The sequence below is a fragment of the Ambystoma mexicanum genome, chromosome 7q (genome assembly GCF_040938575.1).
Source record: "Ambystoma mexicanum isolate Mex_15411 chromosome 7q, UKY_AmexF1_1, whole genome shotgun sequence".
Taxonomy (NCBI): Eukaryota; Metazoa; Chordata; class Amphibia; order Caudata; family Ambystomatidae; genus Ambystoma; species Ambystoma mexicanum.
The window spans coordinates 644,646,924-644,669,089 of record NC_090941.1 but is presented as its reverse complement, the minus strand read 5'-3'; the positions used below and the strand labels follow the sequence as shown (position 1 = coordinate 644,669,089).

Sequence of the window (22,166 nt, the reverse complement as noted above, 5' to 3'; positions counted from 1 at the left end):
AATGTCGGCAAATAATGATGTTGGCAATCACTTTTGCCATCATTTCTGTGATATGATCAGGGACTGCTTTTACTTTAGCTGTGTTAGTCCTTACTGTGCGGTGAAAGCACCCACTTGTTTTTCAGTGTACTAGTCATTTTAGTGTTGGTTCTTTTATGGTTCTATAGTACCCCCGTTAAGGGGCTAAAACTAATGCTAATGGATTAGAGGACTGTACGATGCAATGGGCATTTTTAGCAGGAGTGGACTGCCCTACAGTGAGCTCTGGAGATTTCCCGGGAGGCCTCTGCACCCTGGGCTTCTTTTGTGTGGTAACCTATTTTATTTTCAACTTTTCTCATAGGAAAAAGGTTGGGCTTGCTGAAAATATGTAATATGGTGTCACTTTGAACATTATTTCCGGGGTTCTTTTGATTCCCAGTCCACCCCTGATTTTTAGTGTGCTTTAGCCGAGTCACTCAGCTGACATTGGGCCTCATTACGACCCAGGCGGTAAGGGGTTTACGGCAGCGTTAACAGCGCCGACCCTTACCGCCTGAGTACGAGGTCCCTTAGCGCCATGGCGCTTTTAACACCTGCTTTTAGCAGGTGTTAAAATCCATGGCGCTAAGGGACCATGGAGTTAATTACGCCACCGTAATTTACGGTGGCGTAATTAACGCCTTCCCCACTCCCATTATGCCCTATGGGGCAAAAATGGGAATGGGGAAGGGTAAATGGGGATTGGGGACTTACCGCCCCGCCAAGGTCGGAATGGGGCGGTAAGTCCGCCAACCACCATGGCGTAAACGTAGTTTACGCCATGGTGGTAAAGTCACGGCCCAGGCGGTAACTTATCGCCTGGGTCGTAATGAGGCCCATTGTGTTGTTTAGAGTTGCCTTCTAAGGTACAGGTTTGTGGCCTGTTTTCATGATTTCATTGCAATGGAGCACCAGCCATAAGCCCCTCTCTGTAGAAGCAATGATTACTAGTCATGTATGTAGGCTAGTGTTTCTACTGCGTAATGTTTCACCCACTACCATCATGTCACACCTGCATGACGGGAGAACAATATTTATTAATTAATTATTTATTTATTTGAACATTTATATAGCGCACAATACCCAGCAGTATCTAGGCACTTGAACTTAGGAAATTGGTTACAGACATAGATTTCAACTTGTACAGGTAAATCACATAGTAGGGATGTTAACAGGCATGTCTTGTAATAATCTCAGACATAGACATACGTTATCATATATTGCTTGAAGACTAAAGTGAAATGTACATATATTTACGCACAATTTACACGCAATTTACCGGCTTTAAATTGATGGTGGTATTTACAGGATTTACTTATTTCTGCAGGTTGACACCTATGTTAGATAAAGGTTTGTTTTGTGCTTGACTCAGAGGCAGTTAATGGAAGTCTTGGTTAAAAAGCAGGGTTTTTAAGCCTTTCCGGAATGACCACAAGGATGTGTCATTCCTCAGTGATGATGGCAAGGTATTCCACAGTTTAGCCGCGACCACTGGGAAGCTAGATCCACCAGCTTTCTGTCTCCTGAATCTCAGTGTAGAGATTATGTTGGAGTTGGATATAGGATATATATATATGGAATAGGATCTTAGAACAGTCAGCCAACTGGAAGGTAATGCCCCTGTCCCCTGGGCCTGTCTCTTCTGTCAGTGGCCCCCTTTTAAAGGTCACCAACTCTGTGAAATTGCCAACTATCATTAGCTAGGAGATGGAGGTAGAACAAAGCGTCCATGTCCTCTCCCTACCCTCCCTGCCTCCCTGCTCCCTCTGGCATTGCAGCAGGGTCTGAGCACCAAGGGGCCATGTACTGCAGTCCTACTGCAGTCCTCTACCACTATAGGTGGAGGAGGAGTGCAGCATCCCGGCTGTCGCCATGCCCTCAGTGGTGTGTTCAGGGAGTGATCTAGGTTGGCGCGTGCTACCGCTGAAATCTGATTGGCCACCCCATTATCTTAAACTATGATCCGTATGTGCGTGTGCTCTAGTACTTCATGCCACCCCTGCATAAGTTAGTGCCCCACTGGGGCCACCTCAGTCAAATAGTCAGGACACACCACTGCCTACCCTGCCCACTCCCATGGCTCTTCTGCAGCACGGAGAGGCATGCTAAATACCTGCACAGTCTCCCATGCAGAAGTCAACATCTCGTGCCCTTCTGCAAAGGCTGTGAAGGGAGGCAGCAGTGGTGTACAGGAAAGGGAACATTGGCACTGTACACCTCTTAAACTTCTACAACGGGGTGTAAGTACATAGACACATGAAATCAAAGGCTGGTAGATGGTGGGAATGCCTGGACAATTTATTAATTTATGTTTGTATTTATTGCAGCGCACACAAGCCTTGGGTAGCTAGGCGCTAGTTACATTGAGGGAAGGAGGCGTAGGGCGAGAAGAGGGTAGGGGAAGGGTGGGAGATTTAGGAAGGGAGCAGAGGAAGATGGGAGTTGATTCTAATAGCTGGTAAATGATGTGAGTACCTGGGAAAATGATATTAATTTCATAAAATTGTCATGAGTGCATGGGAGTATGATGGCAATAGCTAGCAAATGTTGTGAGGACCTATGATGGCATATGATGGAAAATGGGAAGAGGAGCATGGCAAATTATGGCAATATCTGGCAAGTGGTACCTTGGCATGCAGTGTGACATATGTTGCTAGTGCTATACAAATAGTATGTGTACCTCGACATCTGATGCTGATACCTGGCAAAGATTGCTTCGGGGCATACAATGGAAATACCTGGCATATGATGTGAGTGCCTGGGTATAAGATAGCAAATCTTAGCAAACAACAGAAAAGGAAAATACCTGGTAGTCTCCTTGCAAATAGCCAAACTATTAAGGCCCTGATTCACATAACATTTTCCTATGGGATTTCGCATTATAAAACACTTTCATGTATCAGGCCCTTAGTTTGCTAATCCTTGTTTTACCCATGTTGCCAAAACAGATGGTTGTAGTCTAGTGATAAACTGAATTCCCAGATGTGAAACTTAATAACAGGTGCAGGCTACCTACGCTCTGCATAACCTGCCCCAAAAAACTGCATGTACTGTTACTATGTTCATAAATATGCCCCCAAGTCAACTAGTAGCCTATAATGTTAACATTATGTTTACTGCTTTTAGAAAAAGTGATGTCCCACTGTGTATTTCCAAATATAGTGAATGCTTAACAAGCGGCTTTCCAAAAACTCCTCTGTGTTATTTGATTGATACTCAGAGCAGTGTATGTTTGTTTTCTTTCTGTCAGCATCAATTGGGCTCAAAGTTTGTTACATTTGCGTCTAAGCATTAATGGGCCTCATTACAAGTTGGGCAGTGTGGGTGAAATGTGGCAGTATTACTGTTTATCATCGCATTACCGCACCACCCAATCCACTGATGTTCTGCCAAATTTTGGTGATAATTACTGCCGGTGGAATTATTGCTGTGGTAAATCCGCCAAAACCTATGGACTCCTATTTATGGGGACTAACACTGCCTACCACCACTTGTAATCTGGTGGTAATGCTACCAGACCAAGTGGCGGTAACAGTAATACAATTTGGTAGTATCTCGGCAGATTGACCACAGAGATACCACTGAATTTATAATGAGGCCCGTTATGCCAAAACCCTAAGTCCACATATGGCCAGTTCACCAACTCTATCACTTCCAGTAGTACAGCTGCCTAAGTGTGACTTCCTCTAAACATCCCGATCTGTACCAACCAAAATACAGTCTTTATTTGGGGACGTTCTCTCTGTTATCAGGGCTCCTCCCACTGGACCTGTCTTCCTATACATCTCAGACTAAGGATGGGCTCTAAGAAGGTCAGAAAAGCACACAAGCGATCTCGGTTCCTCGCTGCACGCAAATCTTAAATATGCTTTCCCACTCAGTTTCTTTTGCTTTCATCTTTTTCTTCTTCATAACTCTCAGAGGCACAAATATAGGAAAGGGTAGAGTCCCCCAGGTACAATTTAGAAACAAACCCATTGGGGGAACCCAAATATCAAGGAACAGGGGGGCCCGGGAGACTCAAAACGAAAGTAACTGCATGTCTAAATACAATACGATTATATGCATACATGCGATTACTTTGATTTTGAGTCCCCCGAGACTCAAAACGAAGTGACTGCATGCCTAAATACAATGCGATTGTATATGCATGCAGCGGCTTTCGTTTTGAGTCCTTGAGAGGACTCTACCTTCACAGAGTTTGGATTAGCACACAACGTTTCTGCGGGCTATAGGGCTGCACAGACTCACTAGCTGAGATGCCAGCATCCCCCAAGTGTCTGAAGGCACGCCACTTGTACCAAGGTTTCCATGGGAACGCTACTTTACAGATTCAGTGGTTTTGAACAGCTCACATAGTCACTGTGGGCAACAGAGAAGCACCAGCAGACACTACAGCATTTCCCCTAGCGCTCAAACTTGTGTTCGGATGGGGTGCCAACAGAGGAGGTAGGCGTTCGCCCTTGGTGCCGAAGTCTCCGGCACGCCAACATGGAACTCAGCTCCTTTGTACAACCATGGTCCTAATGAAGATGGCTTGAATGAGATTGTCATCGAAACCGGTCGAGGACACGCACCACAAGGGTTCTCGTGATCCTACGGATGTCCAGATATACGAAAGACGGACACCCTATAGATTTTGTTTAGTTCATACTCACGCAGAGTGAACTTTTATAGGATGGACTTCAAATGCCCATTTTTAAACTATGGATTGAGTGGACCACACTGATCATACCTAGTGATTATAATACCCACGGGTGGACTAAAATACACAATCTACTAGGTTATAAGTAGCTGATACAGCATTAGATCTGAGCTGGTGCCTGGCAGAATCTAATATCCAGTTCTGTGAGTACATGAACAGCTGATCAGTTGTAGTCTTGTCTGATTGTAATGTGCGTTCCTTGAAATACATTTGAATGTCACCATTGCTAGCGTTGAGGGTAGTTTTCTTAAACTATCCCTATTAGAAAGGCGTTCCATCACACGACACTTAGGGCCAGGCACTCCTGTCAGGGACAGGGTGTTCTTCCCTTAGAACCAGCTAGTACACTGTTTTATCTCTACTCGAGAGTGTTTACTTACGATTGGTATACGCACTGTGATCATTTGTTCTCCCGATGAACCGTTGTTTTTGTGTTACAAACATAGTTCAGTTTAATGGTTAGGGAAGGTATTTTTCTTTCCTTGTGTCTTCGAACCTACCCTGGTGTTTGTATATTGTGGTCCTACCCACCTGGGCGAAGGAAATATGTGTGTGTCGTCCCAGTGCTTGCCTTACCCTGCACTTTTATAGCTGACCGTGTTACAACTTTTGTGCTGACCTGTAAATACGCCTGCTATGGGAAATGTCTGTTCGGGTATCGCTGTAGTTGTTCTCTGTCTGTGTAACGCTCACCTGATTCCCGCAGAGGCGCCGGTCTTGACTGGGTGAATGCCGTATCTTCAAAGGTGATTTGTAACACACGGTTGGCTCTTTGGGCTGGACCTCTGTGCACTGTATGTCTGACTCGAAGAGTAAGATGTCTGCAGATAGAAAATATGGGATTAATGAACTGGGGTTATTGGGTGCCTCTCTCCTCTTCCCTTTCTCTTCTCCTGTAGAACCCCAAAGGTTAACGCCATCACCTTAGGTAAGTGAACGCCGAGCTCGCCATCTGCCTCGGGGCAGGGTGCCGTAACCAGTTTCTTCACTGGATAAGGGTGCAGGCCTTTTGACCTCAGAGGACTGCTGTCCGTCGTTAACTGCACGAACGGTAAGTTCTGGGCACTTCAAATGTCTTAAAAGTCTTTTGTAATGATATCTCTTGTTTTGCAGGGTTCCGGCGATGGCGGATGGCGGGCTGATGAGAGTTGAGGATCGAACCCACGTGAGGAATAGAAGCGCCTGGAAGCACGTAAGTAAGCGCTTGTAGCCTGCTTCACGATGCGCACTAACTGTCCCTTTTATCTTGCAGGTACAAGTTCGGAGCTTTAGAGAAGCTGAAGGGTGCTGGAATACCCACTGGATTCAGCGTGGGAAGGAGTAATGGCACGTGAGTAATAAAGTTGCCCAATGTCTTTAAACGCATCTTCTTTTGTCTTTCAAATGCGGGATGCAGCGCCGAAGGCCTCCGGAGCGTGCGAAGAGCTGGTAAGCTTTTGTCTTTCAGATGCCGGATTGCAGTGCAAAGACCTCCGGAGCATGCGAAGAGTCGGTAAGCCTTTGTCTTTCAGATGCCGGAATGCAGCGCGAGGCGTTGGTGACAGCCAATGGACCAGGTAAGAGATGCGCTGCCACTGAAGACCGTAGTGCTAACCTGTTCTTTCTTTGTCTTTACAGGTGCTGCTGAAGACTGGATTCCAGGATGGTAAGCCTTTGTTCCCTTAGGCCCAGGATCAGAAGCAGAAGACACGATGAGCGTTCTGCTGCAGAGAATGCAGAATAACGCAAAGCAAAATTCATCCATCGGGTGTGGTTTAAATAGCCTCCTGTAGTGCTTAGGTGTCTCCTTCCACAGCCACGCCTAGGTAAGAAAAGAGTTCCTGCTTTCCAGAAGAGTTCCAGTGTTCTGAACCTAGGGAGTGGCTCCTGCCCCACCCAACAGGAAAAGTAGTCCCAAACAGAAGAGGATCAGGGGTTCAACTGGCAGGTAAGTAAGCAGCATGGTCTGCTGCAGGTAAGTCCACCCAAGCATTATGAGCCCGGCGCTTCTAGCGCTGGGACTGGGCATCTTTATGAGCCTGGTGCCACTGGCGCCAGGACAGGGTCCAAAAGGTCCCAATTGGGACTGGCTGGCACTCGGAACCGGGGTTATGGGTCTGCTTCCAAAGGAGTCGGGCAAGTCCTGATCTTTTGGAAGCAGAGATCATGACAGTCTGGCTGATGTTCAGAGGTTTTGGTTTTTGCATGCCTGTTGGTGTGACTCCTGCTGCAGTGCTGACTTGTACTCTGCTGATCTGATCAATATTTCTGCACCTGTGTATTACCTGATTGTGGTCACCCAATGTATCTGACCATGTGCTGTTGTATGGTCACTCTGCACCCTGTGACCCAGCAGACCTACATATCTCATTAGGCCTGCTGCTGGACCGTTCATGATTTCCTCTCTGATGCGGGGTGACTACCTGATCCTACCCCTATGGAGCCCATAGTAACATCTCCAATGTTGGTAAAAACAATTTGCATACTGCTCAGTTCTTTTATTACATCCTGGTTAGCATTTTACAACAGCATTTACCTTCGCATGCTTGCGCTCTGAATGCCACCACCAGACAGCCTGGAACTGTTAGATCTACCCTGTGAGCTGTGACGGCAAACACCTGAGCAAATATCTCCAGATTCACTCACTACATAGTCACATGCAAATAGCTTCTTCTCTGGCTGATGACCCACTGTGTAGTATGACTTTATACATCCTGGTCAATGTCACGTGATGATCTGAACATATGTAAAACATATATACTATCTTTAAGATATCTACTGTAATATCCTCCCTGCCTTAAAAAAACTTGATGACTTAATATATTTTAACATGCTCTAACATCCTGAATGGTTACTTATATATGCTTTGGATTACCCCCCACTACACCCTTGACTATATGTGTACTGAGGTGTTACCTCTAGCACTCCCCATGATCCTGCATTGCCTCTGCCACAGGGGACCCCCTGTAACCTGCAGATCCTCACTTAATTCTGCACTTGCTGACTGAGGCCCCTGGGGCGCTACTTCCCCACCCCACTCGCCCCCATTGCCACCACTATCTCCCTGAACTTTTCACATTGGTTTATTATCGTCTGCCCTCCTAACTTTACAATAATCAAACCACAAAAATAAGTAAAAGGTGAACTTTTAATATAACTGTGGTCTGCCTTTGGTGGACACTTAAGTCAACTTCGCCTCAGAGGGAAAAAAACACTGACGTTCTGATTGACTATGATGCGAGCTAAGTTCCCCTCTCCAGATCTTCCAAAATCATTGAGGGCACCAAATGGGATGGGACATTTGACACAAAATGAAGTTGGTCATTGATGTCGACCAGAATAGTACTATTTCAGCCAAGAGCAACCAGGAAACTTTCACCACCTGCTCTTCTCCCTATCTTCCAGCCTTGCTTTGAGTTTCCCAGCCATAAGTGGCCTTGCCCAGCCCAGGGCATTTGCGGGGTATTACCAATTTGTGCCAAATGACATTTTCGGTGAATTGTTCTTTCCAATTAGATTTTTTGTTTAAACCACTCTTTTACCCTAAAAATATAGATGGTATAGGGTTAGGTATATAGAAGAGTAGGGATGCTGGAAGGGGGGAGAGCGATCCAGGGATTCCCTCATCATTTTGTGCTTATAAAAAAAGCATTTAAATTGGCAAAAATATTTCAGTGAAACTGTCATTCGGCAAAATAAATGTGAGGAATCATCAAAGCTCAATTTGCTAACGCTGTGAAATAATTGGTGGGTTGTCCTGCCATTTCCAACTCACTTCCTAGACATTGCCCACTGATCACGGCTCCCCTAATTTCCTAACCTGCCCCCAAAAAAGTGTCACTCAAAATGGTTTCCGAATCAGTACCCATAACGACAGATCTGCGAGAAAAAGCATGATTCGATGGAAGAGCTTAAAAAATACCTCCTCTAAAACTATCAGAGAACAGGTGAACCTTTATGTTAAACCCACAGTACTGTTAATGTGAACACCTGCAAATGTGTATCGCAATACCATACAAAGTGATAGTGAACCAATGAGGTAAGTAAAGAACGCTTGAAGAAAGACCCATCATTACAAGTGTATAGTTTAATTCTAGATACAGGCAATCATTTGTTTCCATTGCATTTTGGATGAATGTCCTTCATCGGGGACTTCATCTACAAACAATAACACCACAATATTAGAATATCATGTGTCATGATAGAATAAATGTCATCTACTAATTCTACAAACAAGAAACAACCACACACCTGCCTTAGCTGTGCGCTTTGGATAGCAACTGCAAGAGCAAAATGAATGATAAATAATATAAATGTTGCCATATGTTAGAAAAATGTAAAAAATGACTAAGAATTTGGATACCAACAACATACCTCCAAAAACATATGCTTCTGTGTAAAACATATATCTCGCCTGTGCTCTACTCATGTGTTCACCACACAGGGGTCTTCTAGGAGTAAAAAAACAAATCCTGAAAAAAGTACAATCTAACTTTAGTTTATCATAAACCAATTAATACTGTAAATGGTATGCCCCATGAAAACTGTTTATTACCACCCAAAGTTTAAGTGGTGCACTTCCAAGCATGCTATGTTAAAACACCTGCTGCACTCACCTAAGAAAAATGATCACACGTTCTTGTTCGTATCATTACTTATATAGTGTCATTATGCACATGACATCACCACTACTGCAGCATGTTTCAAAATATTGACATAAAAGGAAAGCAAAAAGTAAAATTCTTTTGTTTCAAAAAGCTGATCTGTTAAATCAAAATGATATACCAAGAAAATGGGTTTTCCTAAACTACAAGTCTCTTTGGTAAATCACAACCCAAAAATATCAAAACGTGATTGATCAAATATGCATGAGTGATATTAAGTGGGATTTAGTCAAATAAAGCAATTCTTCATTCATCCAGTTGGGCAGTACTGAGTCCAACCTATAGATCCAAAAGGCCTCCCTTTGTTCCAGAAGCCATGATACATTGGCACTGTGGTGACCTGACTTGATCAGCTCCAGAACCTGTAACTTAATTTGGTAAAGCTGGTGTCTATATTTTATGAAATGACGTACCACTGATGATTTTGTTTTTAAGTACATAGATCTGAATGATGTTCATTCCAGCAAATCTTGGCTTTTCTGGATGATTGACACACAAAATATTCTTCACAGCAGCCACGTATACTATACACAATGTTGGCACCATTGCATGTGGCATAATCACATATTTCTGATCTGTAAATAGGTGATATACCATGTAGCCCTTAATTACATTGGCACAGTTCATACATTGCATACATGGAAAAGTACCAGTTCTCCTGCCAATCGTGCCAGGTATTATTGTATCAGTATGTAATAACATACCTTTCAAATTTCTACTCCTACTGTATGAAAAGACCGAAAAATCATTGAACAGAGTCCATATCATATTTTCATTCAAATAATTGACCAATGTTTGTGTATTATAATCATCTTACTTTTGTGGTTCCTTGTGGACAAAGGTGAAACATACACCAACAAAGGTTGTTAGTTTGTTACAACTGTGTTCAACACACCTGTCTAGTTTTACCAGCAACCTTTGTTTTGGGTAACATTAACTCCTCATCAGAGCAGAAATATTGTAAATAGTTCGTAGACACATTTTTTATCAGTTTCCAACATTCCTCATCCTCTAGTACAATAAGTTTGACACTTAGAAATTGCTAAAATGTAAACAGCGTAATGTACAATGGATGAAATATCAGTTGATGTAATAGATTTTTGCAATTAGAAGAATTATGATAAATATTGGTCTCCAACTTGCCTGAGTGGCCATCAACAGACACATCCAAGAAACTAACACCTGGACTTCACTTTGTGTATGTATTCTGAAATAAAAGTAAATTGAAGGTGTCTGGCAATCTGAATGATGGAATAAAAAATAACTGTAGATCATCAGGTGTATCCTGCCAAATACCAAAAATATTGTCAATGTATCTGCACCAGTACTCTATGAACTTGTGCCAAATAGTATGGTATAAAATGCAGTCTTCCTCAAATGTATCCATAAAACTGATAGCATATATTGGGGCTATGATGGCCCCCATCGAGGTACCAAACACTTGTAGGTAAAATTGGTCACCATATCTAAAATAAGAATTCTGCGCTATAAATTCCAATAATGCCATTACAAGGATTTTAGAAGATCCTAAATCATCATCCATAATGATCCACATTCCACTGTTTCCTGAGCAAGGTTATGGGGAATAGAAGTATAGTTTTGTGAATAGAATAGCTCTGATGGTTCTATACTGGTATTGTGTAATATTTTACAAAAATGTGTGCTCTCTTTAATGTAAGTGCTTGTTCCTTTTAGGAGTGGTTGCAAAAAGAAATGAATGCAGGTACCCAACAGTTGAAGTATGCTATTAGTTGCTGATACTTTTGGTCTCCCTGGTGGTTTAGAAGCATCTGTGTATTTTTGGTAATAAATAGAATATCCGGTCAGTCAAACAAGTTTATTCGGATGTATAAAAACAACCATTAAATGACATAAATACACATTATTGCACAAATCCAAGTTACAATTTCATAAAATTACATTTCCATAAAGATTCAATCAATAAGCATTTCTAAAGGCGACATACAAATAAAATTAACTATCAAATGCTTACCTAAGCAGTCGTTGCATTAAAAATATAATTGAGTCATACAAAAAACTGTACTCAGACATTTGTCCCATTACGGATAATATTATACTTTATAGCACTGACTTTCACCCCCTTGCAATTTCAGTAAACTATTTCTAAAGTGCATCGCTCTTTTCAGGAACATCAAAAGAGCCTAAGCTGTAAAAACTGTTTCAGCACTCAAGAGGAACACAAGTGCAGCCCTATGTGAGCGAATCGCTGTCTTCTTAATGGCGGGAATCAAGGTCATTTTACGTATACCAACATACCCTAAACAGAAGAACAGCAAGTGAGAGGGATCCTCTCGAGAGTGGCCACAAACCGGGCAACCCGCTGAATCGGGGAAACCCTTCCACTTATATGTGTTTCCTTGCAGCCGAAGGCAATCAAACCGTGCCCTCGTAATAAGCCACCTGTCCTTTTAAATGGGCACCATAACAAGTAAGGTTGTATTCCAGTGAGGCTACTAATGCTGGTATGAAATGGCCATACTCTAATAGGGTTCTGTTTCTTACTGTGATTACACCCAACGTTACTTTGTAAGCAATCCCCTCACTCTTAGTTATGAGTGAGTCAGGCGGAAAAAGGACACCTAAGTTGACTTCACCCAAGGTTGAAGAGACATACGCAAGCCAGGGGATTTTGTTCCAGCCAGCTTTACCTAGCACAGAGCGAATAATGAAATGACACAGCGAAGCATGCTCATTGGCCCACAGTCTTACCCATAATAAAAGAGGGGCCAGCGCCCACTGGTCCTCCCAAAACTCCACACCCAGCTCTCTGTGGATGGCTATTCCAGAGACACTGGTCGGAGCCCAAGCAAGTTTTTAAAAAATGTGCTCTCCTTACACTGGATTTCCGCCGCATTCTGGAAGCCCCAAATGGCTGCGCCATACAAAGTGGATGCCGCAGTTTGAGTGCCATAGATCTTAAGAATCACATCCAAAGGCTGGCCCCTACACTTTGACAAAAATCTAAAGATTCCGCCTATCTGTTGGCTCATCTTGACAGATTGTTTGGCCACATGGTCCTTTCCATTTAAGGCCTCCGAAAAACGTATTCCAAGATAATCAAAGGTAATAAATAGAATATTCGAGTTGTTGGATTAGTTGTCTTTAAAAATACTTTTGTCAGCTTGACTACAATTCCAACATCCACTTGTGTCTGACAAGATCTTTATTATTGGCAATTTCAATATTTATTATTATTATTAACTGCCTGGATGCTCTTTCTGAACATCTATGCTGCCCTGAATGTCTGGCCATACACTCTGACCACAATGGGGGGCACACTCTGAACACCTTCCTTTATGTGGCACGCCTGGCTTCTAGCATTCACTAGATAATGCTCTCATGGCCTACACAGTATGGCACCTCTCCTTCAAGGAGCACATAACCAGGAAGGCACGGGGGCGTGGCCAGGGTCCATGCCATGAGGACGTGTTGGCTGGGAGCTCCCGCCTAAGATCATGAAATAACCTCTTTAAAGAAGACATAAAAGCTGAATAAATATATGTGAGCTGTCAGAATATTGCAACAAGCACACTGGCACTGCCTGTGATGCATGTATTGACATAGATGAGTCACCCAGGAGACCGAACAGAGAACGCACCCTGCAGCAAGCTGGAGACAAGATGGACGCTGCAACGGGAAAGTAACAGCCCTGGGACAAAATAATATGGTGGACAGCGGGAGCACTCCCAGGATCAAGAACACTGGCATGCAGGGTCTCAGGCCCCGCCCCCCTCCCTCCCTGATGGCTGCTGGCACACAGAACTGCTGCTAGATGAGGGACAAAGTGTGGTGAGTATGGTGCTGTAGGTGAGGCGGGACGTGCGGTCAGGCACTGGCAGCGGAGGACAACTGGTGGGAGGTGGAGAGACAGAGGATCGGCAGGAAGTAACAGACAAGCCTGCAGCTGATGCTATGGTACAGGAACCCTGGAGAGAAGACTGCGCAGTGATAGTGCTGAAGAATGGGACATCTCCGAGAGGTTTCTGAAACCGAGCCAACAAGTAGAGGAGAGACAAACACAGGCTGTGTGTGATGTGGGTAGAGACCTGGGAGCAAGTGAGGCCTGGAAAAAACCCATTGATTTTACCATCAGGGAGCAGTGACAGTGGGCAGTGTGGCTGAGGTACTGCGTGGAACCCTGCAGACTTTAGCTTGGCACCAACAGGAACGAGTGTGCACGTGTGAGAACCCCCCTACCCCACATATTGAAAGAGTACACATTTGCCTTTGGTTGTGCAGGGGACTCAACGGTGCATTGCATTACCACACCCATGGGTGGGCTGAACTCTTGTACTGGGTGCCCTTGCCACCTGTGTAGATGGACTAGCGGTGAAACAAACAGGGTCACAGAGTGAGGAGTGAGCCTGAAGTAGACCACGCTGGCTGAAATTTCGGCGTACGAGAAACTCTAGGAGGACACAATATGCCGCCCACCAAACAAAAAGGAAATAATGATCCCACCATTATGGACTCATTCACATCCGAGGGTAGACGCCTTGACACTATAGAAGAAAAGGTGGATGAATCCCCACAGGCCCAACCACAGCCGATGCAGCTGGAGTCACAGGACAATAAGTTAATACAGGCCATTGCTGCCCTACGATCCTCCTTAGAAGGCAAAATAGATGACGTTAAGGTGGATGCCCAATTATTGAGGCAAGATGTAAAGTCGTTAGCTGAGCAGGTTACCACGACTGATTCCTTGCTACAGGAAACAGTATCCACCATTGCAGAATGAATGCAAAGAATTAAAGCTTTGGAAAAGAAAAACGCCATATTGGAAGACCGGGTAGAGGACGCAGAGATGCGATCACATCAGAGTGCTCGGAATACCAGAGGGGAGTGAGGGTAACAATCCCACATTGTATGTGGAAAACCTAATATAGCACCAGGTGGGCCGTGGGAAGCTGTCCCAGGAGTTTACGATAGAAAGGGCATACCGATCACTACAGAAAAGGCCCTACCGGGATCTAACCCAAGACCAATTATAGCGAGAGTCCTTAACAGGGACCTGGAAGTAATTCAGAGACACTCCAGAGAAGGGTATTTGCTGCAAAGGGGAACATTAAGATTGCAATATACCCAGACTGTACCCCGATGGTCCAAAGGAAGCGCAACACATTTGTCCCCACGAAAGAACGAATCTGCCGACAGGGCCTGAAATATATGCTCATATACCCAGCAAGACTGAAGGTGCTCTACAATGGGAAGATGCACATGTTTGAGACACCGTAAGCTGTCAACATGTGGATGGACCATAATGGAATGCAAGAAAACTGTATGGAGACCCTGAAAGATGGCAAGGGATAGAGACAAAATACTAATAGTATATTGCTTATTAAGGTCAAACACAGCTCACACGTTATGATACAAATAACTGCCTGAGACAGTCGCTTTATAGCAGGGGTGTAGAGCCGCTGCCCAAGGCATGAACTAACAGGCACCCCCAAGCAGGGGTCTTTGCCACTGGTACTGTATAGTTGCTACAATTACCTATGCCTAAGTGGTCCTGAGGCCATGATGGTCTGGGCTTGCCTGAGCAGCTGGAAGCTGTTAGGCACAGTTACTGTCCCATGTTCAGGGACCAAAAGTTAAAGCAATTTTTTGGTTTGTTGTTTAGGTTGGAAATGAGCCATGCACTTAGGCAAAGTAGGGAGAGACAGAAGGGGGTTAGGTGCCTTCTCAATATCGTTAATGCTATGCGGGGAAGTGAAGGTATTGCACACAGATGGCATTGATTAAGATTGTGACATGGAATGTCTGGGGGTTCAGGACATATATGCGCAGGAATTTGGTGAAGTCCTTCTTGAATCGGAAAAAGATCATGATCGCGTTGCTACTTGAGACACACCTCCTATCAGAAGATCAGCATTTGCTGTTAACTAGCTGGGACGGCACAGGCTTTGGCTCCACTTATTCCAAATGTGTTAAGGTGGTGCTAATATGGTTGGACGCAAAACGCAGCAGTGCGCCTGGTCACTCATATTCCAGAAGGAGCAGGAGTGATGAGAGCTCGGCAATCCCTCCACTGGTTGCCAATCGAGGCCTTCGTTAAATTCAAAGCCTTGTGTATTATGTGTTGGGCTCTGAATGGCAAGGGTTGTTTGGCCATTCAGAAGAAACTGCATAGATATGTTCCAGCCCGGTCCCTGAGATCTCCGAACACAGCTCTTTTACAGATACCTAAATATTGAAGGGTGTGTCTCGGTGGCCGAGCTTTCTCGGTCGCCGGGCCTAAGCCTTGGAATTCTTTGCCTGTCCTTCTAAGAACTACTGTGGACTTTTCTCCCTTTTAAACAAAACCTTAAAATGTTTCTCTTCCATTAAGGACTGTTTTTCCCCTCTGTCTCGTTTGTTTCTTGTTTTTTTGCGGCTGTCCTACTTTCTAAGCGCCATGATGCCTTTGGTGAAGAGTGCGCTATATAAGTAAGTGATTGATTGATTGATTGACTTCACAACTGACGACGAGCAGCCTAGTTAGTTGTGTTAGATAGGGAAACCCATGGCTTAGGGAAAGTGAGGCATTTCTCATATGATTTTAATAAAACCTTGTTGAAGATGGAAAAGTATAGTCTGTCTCCTTCTTCTGAGTCTCACAATGCTCTTGAGCTCCCTTCTGAATTGCATGAGGGTGTGCGCAAATCTAATATTGACAAGCGTGATATTCCACAGCTTGGTGGCATAGAGCATGGAAGCTTGTTTCTGTTTTTTCATTTTTAGAGAAGAATCCCCAAGAGGGGGACATTGACCATGGAAGGGGAACATGGGCATGAGGTCCCCAAAGTGAAAGGCATTGCTGAAATTAAGGAAGGAGAGAAGCCAAGGCAGCCCCAGACAGAAAAGGAGAGCCCGCCAATTCTCCCTACATCTGGCAGGCCAGAAGAGCTGGCAACATGTATGAGCAGACCTGGAACATCAAGCAGATGATGGCTGTTAAGCATAATGAAGGCGATTATGGGCCAAGGAAAGAGAGCAAGCCCAGTGCACGAGACCGGAAGGGGCTAAAGGGGAGGGTAGCCAGAAGAGAAGACCAGGAAGGGGTCATCAATCCCACAGAACTCAAGGAGAAAGTCGTTCTCTTCAACACCCCAGGTTCTAGGTGATATATTGTTTCAGGATAGTTACTGGCAAGAGTGCCTGTGATGATCTTAGCACTGCTATCTTTTGCCGCTCTGATCTGGAGAGTATCTGGGCGCAAGAGTTTGAAGCACCTCACACTGAAAAAACAACCATCCCATGTGGCTTGCCAGGCCAGGAGACCCAGACATTGAGACTGTTTGGTTCTAAAGAGAGTGACTTTATCTATCTATCTATCTATCTATCTATCTATCTATCTATCTATCTATCTATCTATCTATCTATCGAATCTATCATGTTTTACCCTAAGGAGAAGTCATTCAACCATGTGTATGCTTATTTTCCACCTTGACACGAAATCATCATATTCTTTGCCTAAGTTGAGTCCTGTTGTAGGGTTAGTTATAAACAAAACCCATTTTAAACCTTTTACATAGGAAGGTATGCAAGTAATATCCCCTTATGCCCCTTAAGTTGTCTCCTCCAGCTCCCTGGCGGACTGGCGGCCTGTGAGGAACATGATCAGTTGCAGGACTAGAGACCAGTCTTTGGAATTACTTACTGACCTCCTCAGAGTGGAAGACGTTCACCTTCTCTTTAGAAAAGGTACCACGGCTCCACTTTTTTAAAAAAAGTCTTTGATTCTTGTTCTTTTTGAGCCCCTTGGCTTCTTCCTATGTCTTTGACCATTTTGGCCCTGCCACATGATGTCTCTACTGCACCCAGCACAAGGGCTTCGTCATGATGAACCCAGAACATGTTTTGCTTGCTATCCTACTGTAATATGTTTGTCTGCACTTACCTTGCACTGTACCTGCCCCCTTCCCTTGAAGGTATTCCCTGCCCGCCCCTTGCATTTACTGAATCTGGATGTTGTTGCAAGTTCTTCGATCAACTTTTTAGTCTCAAGAAGGATGCCATTAAAGCTCTGAATTTAATTTTAAATTACTAATGAACTGATTTTTTTTTTGTTGGTTTGTCAAATAAAAGTGCCTCTTCTAGAGTGTTACGTTTTCAAAGAATTGTCATAGACTATAAGTTTAGAAAACGATAACTTTGTTATTATATTTTTGTTCAAATACGTTCAAATGTCTCTCTTACTCCACCTTACCGCTCCAGGTATCAGAGTTCGTCTGACTTTGGCTCCCAGCAGTCCCTGAGCCGGTACCCTTGCACAACTATATTGCGCTGTTTATGCCAGCCCGCCTCCTGTAGGTCCCCAGGCACAACTGTCCGTAGTTATTGGAGTGCCCAGACCTCATCTCTCACACATGTCTTCCTTGCTACTTCCCATCACTTTCTCTGTGTCTCTGGGTTAGGTTGCTGAACTATTTGTAGTACAAAGTTCACAGTGCAATTCTTCTCAACTTTGTTTGACCTTGTCAGTGCTTCTGTATCTGACCTGGTCACATTTTCATTAACAGTTCACTCACTTAGCTTCGTTAGCATTTTGCTGTTTGTTCAACTTGACTTAGGAAGTGCTCTTACACTTGACATACTTGGATTTCCCAGCGCTTGCACTCTTGATTCATTTGACTGTGCTAATCCTCTTACGTTTAACCTCGATAGTACCTTGCACATCCCTGGTGTGCTTATCTTTATTCCTATAACTGTGCATATGTTAGTTCTGCTTTGGTTGCCTTGGTTTGTCCGTGCCACTGCACCCTTTGGAGTATTAGAACCATAACTCCAAAAGCAATTCCCTCCTGATTCACTTGTGAGGGTTCATAGTTCCATGCATTCCTCCTTGTTCTGTCAGCACCACTGCCCTCCTTAGAGATTTGGAACCACAAGTTCCACTAAGCATTGCTCCACTGGTTCTCTTCGACAGTGGTCCTTGCCATTTTTAAAACTCTGCTCCAATAAAGGATATCTTTCCGGGTTCCCTTTGTTCGTCAGCACCACTGGGTTCTCTTGGGTGATGGTACCACAACTCTGATCAAGCATTTCTTCACTTCTTTCCCTAGTTTGCCCCGCCACTGCACTCCTTGAAGTGTTCCAACCACAACTCACATAAATCAATACTGGTGCATTGGTTTGTCTTCACCACTGCACTGCTTTGAGTGTTGGAACCACAACATCACTGGTTCCTTGGTTTTCCCCTGCCACTCTGCTTCATAGAGTAAGTGAAATTGTTCTTTTATAACGTGCTTAATAACAGCAAGTGGCTTCTAAGCATGGGATCAGGATTCAAACCAGTGTTGCGCTGCATTGTCTTGCTTCCAAGACAAACATGTTGCCCCTGAGCTATCCTTTCTCACAGAGTAGAAGAGAAGCAGAACAATATTAGATAACATACTAACCACAAAAGGACAAAACTCTCTGTAAAATACACATGGGTCATCTAAGGCAATGACACAGGTAATTGGATGCCCGAGGTAATCTCAAGAACAACGTAAGCTTGCAATTTAAGCTCTGAGTTGAAAATAATTACAAGTGAATTGATTACTTTTCCGTAAATTGTTTCTTCTCAAGTAGGATGTGTTCAAAGAATTGTCATGAATTATAAGTTTAGAAAACTATAAATAGTTATTTTTTGGTTGGATAATTTTTTAATATGTTCAAATGTCTTTCTTACGCCACCTTGCCGTTCCAGGTTTATCAGAGTCAGTCTTGCTTTGGCTCCAAGCAGTCCCTGAGCTTGCACAATTATCTTGCACTGTTAGCACCAACCTCACTGTTGCAGGTCCCGCAGGAATGGCTGTCCTGTGTGATTGGAATGCCCAGACCTCAACACTTACCCAAGTCTTCCTTGTTACTTCTGAGCTCTGTCTCTGTGCCACTGTGCTAGGTTGCTGAACTATCTGTACTACAAAGTTCACAGTACAATTCTTCTCAACTTTTATTGACCTTGTCAGTGATTCTGTATCAGGTTCAGTTGACCTGGCCAGACCTGGTCACCTTTTCATTAACAGCTCCCTTGACTTTGTTGGCATTTTTCTGTTTGATTCCCTTGACCTAGTGCTCTCTGAGAGTTTGTTTGCGAGTAGTTTTAATTAATCACATTGAGCACCAGAAGCGTAGTTAGTTTGTCTGGATCTCTTCTTTATGACCTGCAAGGGACAGCAGGGTCGACTTGGGATTTTCTCAACTGAGAGAATCACATGTGATTATGGTGCTCCACAGTGTTTGGGTCTCTCACTTCTTTATTTTGAGGTCTGCATGTTCCTGCTGGCTTAAATAATTTCTGATAATGTATTCAATATCAGCACCATTGAGCTGGCACCAACATTCTACTGTATTTCCATGTCTAGACATTCCCCCTCACCTGTGAGTATACCCTCTCTGTGAGTATGCCCTCTCCCTCCTGTTTTTTCATAGATCCCTAAATACATACTTGTTCAAATGACCTCAGAGTTGCATATAGGCCATTGCACCCCTGTCTTTCCTACTGACCACATCCACACATAACTATCTTTTTCTGTGTCTTTCAATGCGTTCTGTACTCTATCACACACTGGATCCTACTGTAAATGTGTTGTTGGTTGTATGTAACGAACCCCATTGTTGTACGGTTAAGAAGTACTCTAGAAGTACCATAAATTACTAAATACATACAATATATATATTGCCATCCACGCTATCTGACAACAACCCACACTTCATTTCACCCATAGCTCCATCGTCTCAGAATAGCTCAGAATAAAGTCACACATTAGCATCAAGTTGCCAACATACTTTCTCAAAAATAGGTTTCCCACAATTATCATGAAATTACCCCTACACCTTTAGTTGTGTTGCATGAAAAGGGGCACAGCGTTATACAGTGTGTCTGGCTACAGGGTCAATTTACTGGATTCCATATACAATGCAACAAAGTTCAAAAGAAGTCCCATTCAACCTACCATACTTGTCATCAACATTTGTAATATTAGCCTATTAACCTAGTCACTCAGCAAGTGATCCATGGCTGATTTACTGCATTTCTTTATTTCCATCACTGATAGGGTCGAAAAAATTAAACTAATGGAAATTGCCATCCTCTACGCAGGGTGCAGAAGTAAGACTCGGAGTGGTCATGGTTGACATAAACCTTTATTGAAAGTAAAACATAAAGAAAACCCTATCTTGCCCTAACTCTATGAGGGGTTTCCCTGCCTCAACCAATATCACTAATGTTTCAGTCAGGACATCCAAAAAGAAAGAGTCCACAGTTGTATGTCAGAGTCCTAGCTCTGTCCCTCACACTATATCTGTAACTAAACATAGGTCGTCTTAGTCCAGAGGAATGACTCCCTTCCCCTGGACACAAAGTCAGTTCTTGGTTTACAAGTTCTCTCAACTAGTGCAAAGAATGTCATCCTTCCCCAGCCTTCTTAAGGCTTCTCGTAATGTTCCGCAAATACTGGGGGCATGTCTCCCTTCCCCAATCTTTCTTAGACTTACAAGACAGTTCCACAATTGACGGGGAAATGTCTCTTTCCCAACCAGCCATTCACAGACTTCTTCTCTGTCTTTGGAGTCCCAGACCCTGATTGGCAGACCTGGTTTCCTCCCACCAGGCACTGCGATGAAAAAGAGTGGCTCAGATACTTCTCCAAGGGGTGGTGGGTCCCTAACTCTGGTTGGCAGTCCTAGATTCCTTCTACCAAGCACTGCAACAAAGACAATTGGCCTGGTTACTTCTCCGAGCTGTGGTGCATCCTTGACCCTGGTCGGCAGTGCTGGTTTCCTTTGACCATACACTGCGACAAAGAAGATTGGCGTGGATACTTCTCCAAGCTGTGGTGGCTGCCTGATCCTGGTTGACATGGTTCATATCTCCATGCATTCCTCCTTGTTCTGTCAGCACCACTGCCCTCCTTAGAGATTTGGAACCACAAGTCCCACTAAGCATTGCTCCACTGGTTCTCTTGGACAGTGGTCCTTGCCATTTTTAAAACTCTGCTCCAATAAAGGATATCTTTCCTGGTTCCCTTTGTTCGTCAGCACCACTGGGTTCTCTTGGGTGATGGTACCACAACTCTGATCAGGCATTTCTTCAATTTTCCCCTTAGTTTGCCCCACCACTGCGCTCCTTGAAGTGTTCCAACCACAACTCACATAAATCAATACTTCACTGGTGCATTGGTTTGTCTTCACCACTGCACTGCTTTGAGGGTTGGAACCACAACATCACTGGTTTCTTGGTTTTCCCCTGCCACTCTGCTTCATAGAGTAAGTAAAATTGTTCTTTTATAACGCGCTTAATAACAGCAAGTGGCTTCTAAGCGTTGGATCAGGATTCAAACCAATGTTGCGCTGCATTGTCTTACTTCCAAGACAAACGTGTTGCCCCTGAGCTATCCTTTCTCATTGAGTAGAAGAGAAGCAGGAGGATATTTCTCTCGTTATGATATTGCGAGTGTGTGAATAACCCCTTTCTGGTATTAGCATACTTGATAGAAAAACATTTGACCTTTTCAATCCGACCAAATGTTTTTTATCATTTTTTCGGTCAAATTAAATTGAATAAATATACGGGGAGGGGTAAGGGAATATGTTAAGGTGGGAGAAGACAGGGGGTTGTGCAGCGGGTCTCCCCCCCTGCATTTTTGACTAAAAAAACAACCAAAACAAAATGGGTATTGGAAAAGGTCAAATATTTTCGATCAGGTAGCCCTGAACCGTTATTCTCCTTCCCCCACTTTCCACAAACTGTTGGTTTCAGGATTTTCTCCACGCTCTGGGGACCCCCAACCATAGGATCTTGGCTGCAG

At 43.9% G+C, this 22,166-nt stretch overlaps 1 protein-coding gene across 2 annotated transcripts in view; it reads left to right on the top strand.

The window, feature by feature from the left end:
* LOC138528519 (cilia- and flagella-associated protein 337-like) overlaps positions 1 to 22,166 on the top strand; it is an 875,503-nt gene that overhangs the window by 407,935 nt on the left and 445,402 nt on the right. The gene's annotated exons all lie outside the window — the stretch shown is intronic.